The sequence below is a fragment of the Pteropus vampyrus genome, unplaced genomic scaffold (genome assembly GCF_000151845.1).
Source record: "Pteropus vampyrus isolate Shadow unplaced genomic scaffold, Pvam_2.0 Scaffold293, whole genome shotgun sequence".
Lineage (NCBI taxonomy): Eukaryota > Metazoa > Chordata > Mammalia > Chiroptera > Pteropodidae > Pteropus > Pteropus vampyrus.
This window is the reverse complement of record NW_011889074.1, coordinates 659,344-669,817: the sequence shown is the minus strand read 5'-3', so window position 1 is coordinate 669,817 and position 10,474 is coordinate 659,344.

Sequence of the window (10,474 nt, the reverse complement as noted above, 5' to 3'; positions counted from 1 at the left end):
CGTAAGTAACAAACAAGGCACAATTCATAAAGATATCTTAACAGTATACAGAGTATAAGACTCTAAAATTATGTTTTAAAACACCAAGAATTCAAGCATATTTACTACTCAGATGCCACTTATGATATTCATTAATATACACAGTATTTAAATTTTCTAACAAAAACCATGAAAAAATCCCAACTAAAAATAGACAGGGATGTAAGTAAACAATTCACAAAAGAAAACAACATAAAGGAGATATCGATAATGATATTTTACTGTTGTTGAATTCACAGGTGTACGGACACGTATAAATATTTCTGGCAGAAAGAGTTTGAAATTAGCTGGCAATGTTTTCAAACTGTACATTTTCTCTGACTCAGCAAGTCCACCGTGGCAATGACAGAAGTTTACTTATATGGGACATTTTACAGTGTTAGTTACAATGACAATTTCTTTTAAAGAAAAAAAACCTAGAAGTGCAGGAAAAGAAGACTAATTAAATAGATTAAGATGTAGTAACAGCTCTACGAACTCTTTAAAAATGTTTAAAATATTGACTTTACATGTTTTTAGGTAGCAGAATTATAGTAATTTTCATTTTCTTTTGGTGTCTTTCCTGTGTTTTGAGATTGTCTGTATCGACCATTAAGCTCCTATGAAGATGGATAATACGTTAAAGCAAATTTTCAGTAAACCTTTAACCAACCGATAGATATGGCGTAGGCATACAAACTTATGTTTTATTTTGTTTTCTCTAAGGTCCATATTTCAGACTTAATATGTTCAGTTATGACAAACTGTGTATTTAAAAATTCAACAAATACACATTTTTGGATACTTAAATGTTAATGGAAATTTTAAAATGATTATTTGTCTGAATTACGCGAAGTTATACCTAATAATTAAAATCACGGCTCTCAGTCCTCAGGGATTTGCCTTCTGCTTTCATTCCTATTGCAGTGATTTTCCTAACGGCTTTGTTAGCCGGAAATCCATCGAGACTCTTCTCTTTACTTCGTATTGAACGCTTAGAGGACCCTAGACAGGGTTATTATCTTAGAATCACACCATGAAATTGAAACTTTTTATGTATTCTGTTTTTATAGGGTTATCTACTTAATATCAGCCGTTAGATTACGGTGAAGTATAGGGAGATTGCATCGATCTGCAAATGAAATGTGTAAAATAGTTTACCTAACAGTCTTAAAATTATGACAGTGTACAGCTGTGATATATTCTCCAAACAACGGCTTTCTAATCTTGTGCTGTACAAGTGCATTAAAGTGCAAAGACAATGTTTTTTAGCCTAAAGTATTCTGGAAACACATCCAGCAGAAAGAATCATTTTATTCTACTATAAGTCTTATTTTTAGCTACGCGGGATGTTTACTTGACTGTCATGTAGTTATTCCTCTCCTTAGACTGAGAGTATGTCGTCTCTGCAAACATTTTGTTGCTCTTGAATAATAACATCATTACAATTATCTTACATATTTGAATACTCTACTTATATAAACAATACATACATAAATATTCCTATTATTGGTGTTATGTATATTTTACTTATATACTATGTATTTCTAAAGACTATAAAATATAATATAAATATATCAAGATATGGATATGCATTATAGTTATCATGTAATATAATTCTATCTATATTTCCACCTCATCATAGAAATTCATTCGAATCATAACTATACGAAGGTTTCTTTTATTGTAGGCTGCATGTGCTGTCAGAGGTGGCACAGGCTGCCTATTTACAAAAAGAGGGACGAGCCGTCAGTGGGTCACCCGTCAGTCACGTGGGAGTCGGCCCTCGGGCTGGCACCCATGAAACGAAAGCAATCATTCCTTCAAGTCGTCGGGTTTTTCAGTAGGTGATATCATTTTGTGAAATCCTTGCAGTTCTATGTTTTCTGTACTTCCTCTATTCCGTATCAATTTTCTATTTCGTTGTAACAAATTACCACAACCTTAGTGGCCTCAAACAACACCAACTTATTTTCTCGCAGTTCTATAGATCAGAAGTCTGACGTGGAGCTCACTGGGTAAAGACCAAGATGAAGTGAGGGTTCATTTCTTTCCAGAGGCTCCAGCAAAGAATCCGTTCCTTTGCTTTCTGCAGCCTGTAGAGGATACTGCGTTCCTTGACTCGGGACCTTTCTCCGTCTCCAAAGCCAGCATCGACGGGCCAAGTTCTTCTGCTGCCATGGCCGTGACACACCTGGTTCTCCCTTTTATTTTTATGCACTTTAGTGATTACGTTGGGCCCATCTGGGTCAGGAAGCATAGTCACCTTATCTCAAGGTCAGGTTATTAGAAACCTTAACGTCTCAAGGATTCTCATCTAACGACCTGCTCTTACGTGCACGCCATGCCCTTGCAGAGAACAGCAGTGCGAGGCAATGTCCCCTGGGATGCGTCTCTGATTTCAGGGCTACTGAGCAGGGCTACTGAGGTGGGGGGTGAAGGGAGGGGAGGAAGGGAGCTGCCCAGAGTCTCCATCCTCATGGGAGGAAGCAAAGCTACGGTGAGCCTGGGGGCTGGTAGGGCGAAGATGCGGAGAACAAGCTGAGGCTTGCGGTTTGAGGAGATGTTGATGAAGATTTGGAGAAGCAGGGGAACATGAAATAAAATGATAAAATAAAAGCAGTCTTGGATTTTTCTTTTACGCTCGGATAATGAGTGATGTTTCAAATGAACAATCTCATTAACTGTCTTCTCTGTGTCTTTCTCAATCTCTCGCCTTTTAATCTGTGTCTTCCTATCTGTCTGTTTCTTCCTATTCCTGCATTTGGGTCTTTCTAATTCTCTTCTCTTATTTATCCGTCTATCTCGCCATCTCCGACACGTAACTCTCCAAGCGATGTAGTAAATATTGTTTCTGTTTCTTTTGGAGCTACTTGTTCGCTAATCCAATGACATCACAAGTACCTAGTTTCGAATTATCCATTTCGTTTCGCCTTTACACAGATGAAGGAGCAGTCTCTTTAATGTATGCCTGATTTCCAATTCAAGAACTAAAAAGCAGTGTCATGCTGAAATCACCTCTCCGCAATCCTCCGCGAGCGGTGGAGAGATTAGAGAAGACAGGAATGAATAGAACACGGATATTGAATGAGTAAAACGTTCTTTAAGTTAATTTATACCTCAGCTCTGATGGACTCTGATAGCATTTGGAAGCTTGGGAATGGAAAAGTACAAAGGGTAACAACATGACCGATAACAGCTATGAAGTTCAACATTGTAGAGGCAAAAGAAAAAAAAATATTAAAGCTGCTGAGTTGAGTGACAACATATATGCCAGCATAAAGCAGAGTCATATTTCTGAAAACACTGACTACGATTTTCAGCTGATGTCGGCACGAAATATAATAACACATAAGATATATATGGCAAACCACATCCTCTTCCATAAATATTTCAGATGTTAAAAAGAAAAAAAAAACATACCAGGAAATTCGGAGAAATATACTCACATGCTGGTATTTACCGATGATATGTAGATTTCACACCTAACAGCCTTTCCTCCTTCAGCGAGGCTCTCTCTGCACCAAACTGCTAAGTATTTCTGCTCCTACGGTTGCTTAAGAAATGGAAAATATATGTTGTAATATCCTAATATTGAATGGAGTTATGGTTAAATATCAAATGATTTTCAGCACCTTTTTTTTCTAATGAGTAGTATACTGTGCTCTGTGGTTCAGTCTATGCGTGCGGACTTTTCGTGGGCTTTCAAATCCAACATAAATCATAAAAGAATCATGATATTAACGCATCGTCCAAATGTCTGTGGCAGGCGGCTCGACTGGTCTGAAGTAAGAGATTTCTGAGGATGAGAATGTCCTTCTCTGAAGCGTAAACAGCCTTCGCCTCTCCTTTGTCGGTGAGACTTCAAGTGCTCGTGTGTCTCACCCACACGTAGGAGAAGAAGCAAAAGGAACGAGAGCTTGAGGTGTGGGGCCGGCTGGATGTGGCTTCCAAACCTGGCCGTGTGAACCGATTCTAGGTAGAGCTGCTTAACTGGCTTCGGGTGAGCTGCGGTGCCCTCAAAATAAATCCAAAATATTAAAACCATGATGCCTATATATAATAATTTGAATAAGACCTTACAAGCTTACGTAACACACGAGGCTCCGTGTTTCCTATTCGAGTTGGTTATTAAAAAATATTAATTATTATCTCATTCTCCCCTAGTTTCAAATTTGAAGTGTATGTGTTCAGGTTTATTTGTTTCCTCCTCCTCCTCCTCTTCCTCCTCCTCCTCCTCCACCTGGACCTGCATGTCGTCACGCAAGCAGAGTAGTGAGCTCCTCCCGCCACGCGAGAGGGTGACATGAGACGCCACACACGGACCCGGAGGTCAGCCCTGCGTCAGTCACACCAGTTACAGCAACGCCCGGGGACTGACGATGCCCCGTGTGCTGTCTGGGGAGCCTAACTCAGAACATTTCTGTTCGAGAGATTTGACACTAAGCCATGCAGAAAGAATCCTGTGGAGCTGTTACGTGTGTGTGCGTGTGTGTGTGTGTGCGTGTGTGTTCATTTTAATCCACTATATTTTTCAAGATCTGTGAAGGTTTTAAAAATCAATCTGTTCTTCAAACAGACCGTTTTGCTGTCTTAATATTCAGTAACGATCGGTATCTTAGCGCCGTGTCGGGCTGACGGTAGACAACACACATTCGCAGAGTGATGAGAACGATCAAGCCAATACTCGGATGAGACAGACAGACAGACACATTTTTAAACGGGAGCGAGTTTCTGTCCAGCCAGCGCTGTGCTGCCTCGTGCAGGCTGAAGACGCTCACTCTGGCCGCTGGGGGTGGGGCGGGGGGGACTGTCGCATGCCCTACCCCCTTACACACGCGCAGAGGGCAGCCCTCTCTTTCTGCTCGTGCGGAGTTGCTGTCCTACTCTGTTCGTATAAAACGTCACACAGTCGCGCGTATAGCAAGGGGCAGTGGAATGCCCCCGGCACCTGCTAACTGGCCGTAGCCGTTCCTTACTGGATGCTGCTCACGGGCGTCGTGGGGATGGGTGCCCAGCCCTCCCCCAGAGCCCGCGCTGGAGGCCAGTTCACTGGAGGTTACTGGGGTCTCATGTGGAAGCGAAAAGCGTAATAGGGCTGGAGGGAGAAAAGACTGGGAATTAGATGAACACATTTAAATCCCGGCGTGCTGTGTAACAGCCGAGTGTGTTAACGCCATTATGCGACTTTTTCTGTGAAGTTAAAATAATAGTTATATGGACCTTCCAAGGTTTGTGTAAAGAGGAAACATAATACACATTCAGTATTAAGTGGTTATTATAAACATGAAAAATACACATCCAAACATGCATAAAACTAACTTGACATGATGAGTTAATTGCCTCGTAATAAAAGTGATTACAATATAAACCTAATGGAACTGTAAAAATTACATTATTACACACGTAAGTGTGTGCCTATGTGTATATCATGTGCAGGAATATCGCACACATGAAGCTACGTCTGACTTGAATGTAAACACGGACACAGACGCACATACACACGCGAGGCCGGTTTGTGCACCGTTTCCCTCTGGCCGTGACCACCACCCAGTCCCGATAGCACGGTCCCGAGTCGCCACGTGACTTCCACCCTTCTCTCCCGCTCCGTGTCCTACGGCAGTTCCAAATGCCATCTCCAGAGAGGTTTATCAGATTCTAGATGTAATTTCAAACTTAGGGTTAATTGGCCAAATAGCACAATAAATTCTCATGTAGACTTTATTGAGATTCACCGACCCTTTAGGTTTCGCCCAGTTGGACGTGTTTCACTCTCGCTCTGAAGCATTTGGGAGTAAACTGGAGTGGACGCACCCGCTTCCCAATGTACGTTTACTAAGAGCAAGAACAGAAGTGCCCGTCGCGTCGTGTCCTGCAGATCACTGCTTGTAAACAGGCGTCAGCAGCCACTTGCTTTAGAAACAACTGTATGTTCCTGCCCGCCTCGGTTTATCTCTGAGTGAGGCTCGCGGGGTAAGGCCCAGGAATCGTGACATATTTTCAGTCTGGGGCGCACTAGGTTTTTATAATAAGGAGCTCAAAAAAGAACTATTTTGTGGCTTAAACTCGTATATTACAACACAGGGAGAGCATTAAAACCGAAAGGCAGTATCAGTGAGAAAGAAGCCAAACGAGTACATGAAATAAATGTTAGAACTACTGAGTTAAATTTGTTACGTGAAAAGTTTTCAAGATCCCAGAGATTTACATGTATGCTATGTCCGATATGTTAGAAGACATCTTTAAAAAAATAATCCATGCAGTAAAATAATTGGAAATATAGATTCTCTTGGATATATTTATTTTCATGAGTTGTTCTTTTCTACTCTGGAATACAAGAAATGCTTTCGTCAACAGCTATCACTTCCGAGGTGGATTTTGTGACATGATAATATCGCTAACGTCTGCTAGTGCGTGGGGCGCTGTCATGCTGTGTTTTGGTGAGGTGTCTCCATGTCTACGGAGACAGAAGAAGCAGAAATGGGTTTCGTCTGCCGTGCACGGTACTAAGTCGGATTACCAGCAGCTCCGGAGTTCTGGGATTAGATCGTTTTCAAAACGAAAGCGCCATCTGTGAGAGCTGCCGATCACGGGCTGACCATCTATTCATTCTGGGAAAGCCTGGCTAAGAATCCTCACGTGCCGCAGGGGCATTCCACGGTCCCTCTCATTTCTCTCAGCGTCTTTAACCAACAAGGTCCCCTCTGCGCTGCTTACATGGGGCCAGGGCCCAGAGTTGGCCAGCACTGCCCAGAACTGTGCAAAGCAGGCACTTGACAAGCGTTTGTGGAATCAATGTGCTGAATATATGACACCTAGAGTTCTCACTTGATTTATGTTTTCTCGGAAATTATTTATAACAGGAGGAAATTTCCATCCCAGGTTATTTTATGGTGAAGGCAGGCCTTTCCATGCTCAAAAGAAGGGCATTTTCTCTGGACGTATTAATAGTTCACCTTCCTTTTACATTCACATGGATGTGTATTTTTTTTTCATTTATACTGCTCTATAATTTTAATATGAAAATTCATAGAAATTATTCCACCTTTTTTTAAAGCTCCCAAACCTCCTTCTTTGGAGTCTGACACAATTTTAAGCTTTCTCCTATCTCTGGATTGTGTGATGCCTTCAGCTTACTTATGTAGGGTCTACGTAACAATCACCTCAATAGCAATCTATGTAATTAGTTTCATTTATGGAGTCCAGCCTTGAAAGCTTTCACTACACTGTCAATCTAGTTCTAAATCAGATTATCTGATTTTTTTTTTCCAAAACAAATGAGCAGTTAAATAATAAGAGATTCTGAAAACCTGTTTATTAATTTGTAAATGTTTACCAAACCCATTTGTATTCTGAGTATTGCTGGATTGTTATTTTAGTCAGGGAAGAAGCAGCGTGGGTCACCCACTTTTAAAAAGACACATTTTAAAATGAGGTATTTAAAGCCACTGTTATTGATGTATACATAAGATGTGTGTGGTGGTGGGGTGTGTGCGTCCGTGTCTGTGCATATGTTTGCACTGGGCGTGGAGCAGCGTATTAATCTCTGTTGACAAGCAGCTATGGAACTGCTTTTCTAAAGGCCATTTTACGTCGCATGCGAACTGTCGGCAGCACAGCGAGCTGAGCTCTGTGGCAAGCGGAGCGTAAAGAGACCCTCTTGGTCTCGATTTGTCAGGACGACGCTCGTCAAGGTAGAGAAGGCAGGTGGTTAAACAGGGAAAGGACCCTCAGCAAGTCTCGGCCGCGGTGTCTGTCCCTCCCCGCTCCCTCCCAGAGGACTTCCAGTCACTTTTTATAGGGACACTAATCCTATGGAATAAAGGCTCCAGGATATGGCCTCATGTAAATTTAGTTACTTCCTTAGAAGCTTCTTTTCCAAGTTCAGCCACAATGAGGGTCAGGGCTTCAACACAGGAATTGGGGATCGGGGGTGGGATGTTCAGTCCATAACAATAAACTGTCTTGTTTTCTGTTTAATTGGGAGCTTTGGAGGTTTTAAAACAATAATTTCAATTATATAGTAACTTTCTGTAACATCTGATTTAATTCACGAGCATTATCCACCAAAATCTGTCTATGAGGGCATGAGAATGTCTGCTTTCCATTTCTGACCACTGTGGGTCCTCCAAAGTATGCCCAAGGAGGCCCCCACCTGGGGCGCAGACTGTGAGTTAATAGCCTGCATGGTTACTCCAGCTGCAGCGTGGGACATTATAAAATAGCAAGAACCATCCAGTAATTCAAGATTGAAAATACAAATGGGGAAATTAAACCCCAATTAATGACTTGTTTAATTTACCCAGTTAATCAACAGTTGACCAACTGACATAAAAAAATGAGTTTTCTACTGTAAATTTCCGGGGTCCCGTCTGTCCTCGCTGGGCCCATCGCCCCCCGTAATGAGAGAATAATAAGGTCGGCCGCGTGGGTCCTTCCTGCAGAGGCAGATCTAATCCCATCGAACCCCATCTCCTCTGCACGGGAAATGTTGTCATTCGTTTGTCAAAATCAAAACAAACGTTTTTTCAAATCTGCTAACACTGAACAATGTAGGTGTGGTTCTTGCAGCACGTGCAATCTTTGGTAAAACGATTTTGAGTTCTGGGGTTTATCTTTTTGTTACATAGATATTTATGCAAATATCTACATAATGTAGATGCACTAAGCCTAGTACATACTGTTCTGCTAATTAACGGAATATTAACACATTTTACTTATTGATTTATGTAATCCATGTTAAACACTGTTTTAGTCTTTTCGGATTCATTGTATAACTGGTCCAAAGATAGCACTTTGAGAGCGACACGTGACAGAGCAAGCTTTGGACTTAATTCGTATGCAGGAGATATAAAGGGTCTGTAGTACTTTGTTCCTACAGTAGACTTAAATGTGCATACGCTCCTTGTAATAACCATATTAATTCAAACTAGATGTTGTAGACATTTAAATATTGTAGATATTTGAATATTATTTCCAAAAGATAAAATAAAGAGTTTCTCAGAAATGTACGTGATGCTCGCTGAAAGTTATAGGATCTCATGGTGCTGTCGCAGCTGTGGGAGGCTGGGGGCAGGGCTCCCTGGGCCCCAGAGGGAGGAGCTCATTGCATCCGGAGTAGGGATGCTTCCTGGATGATCAGACAGTGAGGGTTTCCGGGGTCTAGCGCCCTGCCTGTAACCTTATCTTGGTCCCCAGCTATCTTTAACAGCCAGGATGTCCCCAACCCCCAGGAAGTGCTTGTAATTTCCTGATACCAGTGTTACAGTAGCGGCTGCGAGGTCCATGGCACTGCACTCCAGCAGCCGGTCTTTAGAGAGTAAAGGCCCCTGGGCCACCAAGCCTTTGGCTCGCACTTGAAGCTGGGCGAGCATCTCTGCTCCATCGCTAAGGCACCGTATGACCCCCCGCAAGCAAATTAGCTTCTTGAGCTCTAATTCCTTTACCTGTAAGTAAAACTAACGACACCAAACTGTTCTATAACTTTTCTCTGAGGATCAAATGGAAACTTGTCCACAAGGCACTTGACAGGTGCACGGCACAGAGAAAGGTCTTAATAAAATTGCAGTTGTCAAATCAACGCGGCACACGCACGCTCACGGAAGCGTTATGCTCGGGGTTCACCTGGGCGAAATTTGGCTCGGTCGCCAGAGCACTGCACATCTATCAGAGTGAGTGACCAAGGGCTCAGCTGATCATTAGGAAAACTTGGCAAAGAGCACGCCCGGACTGCTTTGAGAAGCACGATAAGGTCTTCTCACCATCGAAAAGCTAGGAATATACTTCGGCTTCCGGAAATTCTCTGGGACTCAGCATGTAGTCACCTGGTTTGTGGTTCCTGGAGTCCCGCTCATTCTCTGGCCTGTCATTTCTTGGCTGACTTGCGAAGAGATGAGTCCGGCTCTGATTCTGGTGAATGGACTGTGACCCTAAAGTGTCCCGCTGGGTTTTTCGGGTCTCTCTCTTGTGCCTGTGGAATAAAAACAAGCAGTAGACCCTCCAGTCATCACGTGGAAGAGACGCATGTGACAGCTGCTCAGCTCTAATCTCACCGCTCGGTTTTAAGCGAGCAGAAATATGCTGCCTGCCCAGTTGTGACTTAAAGTAATTGGTGTCTCCTAACATACGATTTTTTCTTCTCTTGGAGGATTGTGAAACTCGTTTTTAATTAAACAGATACCATTGAGATAAAAAATTAATTTTAAAAGTCGACTGTAAGCTGACTTATGAGTTTGATCACCTGAGGTTTATTCGAAGGCACTGAAATTCATTTCTCTAACCCTTCAGTGATTTTTGAGAGAACTTTATTAATAGGTGGCAATGTTGTTTGCATTTATTTCGTGTTCTATTTTTCTATGGTTAGGTGAAAACCTTTATTTCATTACAATCAAGGTATATAATTACCTCAAAGAGTAAAAAGCTGACTAATCAATAAACCATGTGAGTACAATATTGA